Source organism: Etheostoma spectabile, unplaced genomic scaffold (assembly GCF_008692095.1).
Source record: "Etheostoma spectabile isolate EspeVRDwgs_2016 unplaced genomic scaffold, UIUC_Espe_1.0 scaffold00005045, whole genome shotgun sequence".
Taxonomy (NCBI): Eukaryota; Metazoa; Chordata; class Actinopteri; order Perciformes; family Percidae; genus Etheostoma; species Etheostoma spectabile.
Genome location: NW_022603220.1, coordinates 6617 through 10708, shown reverse-complemented (window position 1 = coordinate 10708; position 4092 = coordinate 6617). Strand labels below are relative to the sequence as shown.

The 4092-nt window shown below is 41.7% G+C and overlaps 1 non-coding gene across 1 annotated transcript; it reads left to right on the top strand.

Annotated features, from left to right (window-relative positions):
• The first annotated feature begins 2494 nt into the window (after positions 1 to 2494).
• LOC116677384 (U5 spliceosomal RNA) lies at positions 2495 to 2612 on the top strand. The gene has a single exon (XR_004328980.1). It is a non-coding gene; the product is annotated as a U5 spliceosomal RNA (small nuclear RNA).
• Positions 2613 to 4092: the final 1480 nt, after the last annotated feature.

Genomic DNA, 4092 nt, shown 5'->3' with positions numbered 1-4092 from the left:
TGTTTTCTTCTTTTTCAATCATGTCGCCCTCCATACAACTATGTGCTAACGTTAGTGCCATCCATACTACTATGTGCTAACGTTAGCACCATCCATACTACTATGTGCTAACGTTAACACCATCCATACTACTATGGGCTAACGTTAGCACCATCCATACTACTATGTGCTAACGTTAACACCATCCATGCTACTATGTGCTAACGTTAGCGCCATCCATACTACTATGTGCTAACGTTAGCACCGTCCATGCTACTATGTGCTAACGTTAGCACCATCAAGGCACAATGATTTGCTGTGAATTAATGCAGAATGCTGAATCTGTTGAGTTGTCTTAGTCGTGCGTCAAATGCAACGTACAGTAGATATATTCCCATCCATTTAGATTGAATATGGTATTGATGACGTAAACAATAATAAGGATAACTCCAGTGAAATAATGTGAAAGTTGAGGACTAGATTAGGACTGGATTAAAGGTGAATCTGGTGTCCAACTTGGCCCCAGGTGTGTCTGTTAAAACAGACGGAGACAACTTCTCTCTAGCTAAGTTTCTATCCACTTCTCATTTGAATTACAGAATCTGAAGTTCGGTCAAAAAAAAAAAAAAAACTCATGCGAATAAAGCTGGTGAAACTGTTGATTAAGATCAACGTGCAGCCCAGCTAACAGGTGAAGAACACACCAAAACCACTAGCTAACTTACTTTAAATGTGAAGAACTATAGACCAGTAACAGGCTTAAGTGAACTGACAACATGAGTTATACGACTTACAGTTCTCAAAGACGCACACACACGATCTCAGCTGGTTATCCTTCGGACAGCTCCTTTTCACTTCTCTCACTTTTCTCTCTCCGTGTGGCGCGCACACCCGCTCGCGGTGTGTGGCGCGTGTCCGCGCTATTTTCCGACATAACCTCTTGTACAAAACGAAAGTAACGAGCCAATTTTTAAAATGTAAGGAGTAGAAAGTACCGATATTTGTGTTAAAATGTAAGGAGTAGAAGTAAAAAGTCGCCACAAAAATAAATAGTAAAGTAAAGTAAAAATATCAGAAAAATCTACTTGAGTACAGTAACGAAGTATTTGTACTTCGTTATTTCCCATCTCTGCTCCCAAGACATATGAGAAGTGTTTTAGAAAGGAAAAGGGCTTAGGTTTTACTTATATGTCTGTGATATCAATACATATCTGGAAGATTTATTTATTTATTTATTTATTTATCTTTAAGGCCCTACAACCATTTTTAACATGCAAGTGACCTCACTGCAACCCAAATATTCCAATAACCCAGTTTGTCCTAAAAAAATGATATCTTGACTGTAGACATCAGGGTTGATGTTTTACAAGCTTTTTTATTAAATGAATCCAGACGGAAATGAAACTGTAAAAATGGCCTCAGGGCCCAGAGCGTGTGACTATCACAGAACGCAGTGCGGTGAGCTGAGGAGTTGTATTCAATCCGAGTACAGGCTATCAGATAGCATAACAAGCACTTTAAATGTAGTATATTTATTGCATTATGTTTTTATGGGTGTTACGGCAGGTATGAGAACTGTAGTTTCCATTTTTATAGATGAAATTAACTTGACATTAAGTTTACTCTTCAGCAAATGTAGACATTTCACTTCAGAAACAGATGCTTTGATAAACATGAACACACTTAATACTGCTCCAAAGTATACCAAATAGCAGAGGATGGTTTTGATCCATCAACCTCTGGGTTATGGGCCCAGCACGCTCCCGCTGCGCCACTCTGCTCTGCTGTTCAAGCTCAGGGGCTGGAAAATCTGTGAGTGACATTCCGAGGAAAGGTTTGGGAACCGGTGGCAACCAATCAACCAACAGCAACATTTGGTAGACCTTGTCACTATTTTTTATGTGATATTCCTAATTTCTCTGTCCTTAAATTGGTGCTTTCTGCTGTCAAATTCTGTTTTTGTGTCAAAACGGGTCTGTTTCTTTTTTTAAGTACATATTGGCCTACATTTGAATTGCATGCGGGTATACATGCATACAGTGGTATGCATTCGTTTAGGAACCCATGCTGAAGTTGACTAAAAGAGGAATTAAAAAAAATCATCTTTTGGAAAGTGATCTTAATGCCTTGATTTAAAAAAAGTAAAATCTGAATCTAAAAGCTGTTCATAACCATGGGCTGGACAATCTGTGAATCACATTGTGAGGGATGGTAAGGGAACATGTGGCAGCCAAGGTTCCAGCAGCTTACGGGTTGTAAAGTTAAACATTTGGTAGACTTTACAACTATCTTTTATGTGAGCTTCCTGATTTCTCACACCTTAATTATTCACATGTATCACTTGTGATTGGCTGGTGTTTAAAAAAAGGGCATTGTGAGTGCAGATATAAACATCAGTAAGGAGTCTACCAAGTTGCCTCTTATCATTTTAGTTTGGACACCCAGTGAGGCTTACCGTGATGGTTTGGACTGGGTCGTCTAGGGTTTTCTGCTGCTCTCGATCAGACGGCTGTACTCACTCTGGTTTCTCTTCACAATACACAAGTCTTTCGCCTTTTACTAAAGACTTCCTTGAAGGGGAACCCCCCGATGAGATGAAACTCTTTTTGGTGGGCTTTGCTGTTTGGCCGAGCCTTTTGTACTTGTGAAAATTAAGCAGCTCCGATCGCTTCCTGCAGGTGTTTCTGGCTCTGGATCTGTGGTTGGAGACAACTGCTGCCTCCATGTTCCTGATTCTTGTGAAGTGAATGCAATATCTCTGAATGCCTAGAGGGAGTCCCTTTAAATTTGGCATACATAACCACTAGGAGTCGCTGTATATGTATTTCTCCTGAACTGGTGTACATGGTTAATGTAAAGCCCCAGTGGCCTAGTGGGTTCAAGTCCCATCTGGGCTGATTTTTAGCAGAGTGGCGCAGCGGAAGCGTGCTGGGCCCATAACCCAGAGGTAGATGGATTGAAACCATCCTCTGCTGGAGACACACTGATAGACACTCTGAAAGGGTGATGCATCAAGAGGTTATGACATATGAGGAATATCATGTTCTGGTAGTCTACTGTCCATTTTGCCAAATCAACATCCACTACCCGGTCAGGACCCTGTAGTAATATTGACTTTCCAGTGATGTGATTGGTAAGTGGTTGGGCTGTATACAGGTTTTGATCATATCCATCGGTTGCATGGACAGGACATCAATACCCCGGTTCCCCCGCATGATCGCTCTCTTGTCTTTGTTGTTCGATGACTATTTGGGCTCACACCTAAACACACCCGAAGCATCTCAGACGAAAATCCCTCTGCACCTCAAAGTGCTCTCAAGCACTCCCAGCTGTGCGTTTGCAGAAGAGCACCTTGTTTTCTTGTAGCTTTGGAAAAAGGCTTTAGCTTATGACAAGGTAAACAAATAACACCATTGTGCTTCTCATTCGTGTGTTCACTTCAGTTATGTATTGAATCAAATCTTTAGAGCTAATAGCCCTCATTTATCAACCTAACGTAGAAATCCAGCGCAGATATGAGCGCAGAAATCCTCTTACAACAGGCTTTACGTGAGATTCATGAAACGTTTGTATCACACCAGTCAGAGCGTAAGAATGATCGTACATTGATAAATGCAACAGCTGGAAAAAATCCTATTAAAATATAACGCCCGAGTATATTCTCGGTTTTGAGGCCTCGCCTCTACTATTTACGACATAGTTAGACATAATCCGCATAAGAAGTGGAGATTGAAACCTTGACATCTCAGGTGCTCTGGTGCCGCCAGCTACCACCAGGCCCAGGGGAATATGCCGCCTAAGAAAAATGCAATCCTACCCGATGAGGTTGAGGAGATCAAGAAATCTCTGGACTTCTTGTCGGCGGAGATTTCAACTGTTGCAGAGCAACAGAAGAAAATCATGGATCTGATAAGTGAAATAAAAATGCTAAAGAGGCAAAGCGTGGAGAAGATTGGTTTTCTGTAGAATCGAGCTGCTGACCTCGAGCAATATGTGTGATTATCAGCGGCCGGAGAACCAAACAACAGAACTATGCCAGGGTGGCCGCGGATGCTGGATATACCACTGCCAGTCCGAGTGAAGCTACCGAGGAAGAGAAGGAGATGCTGGAAC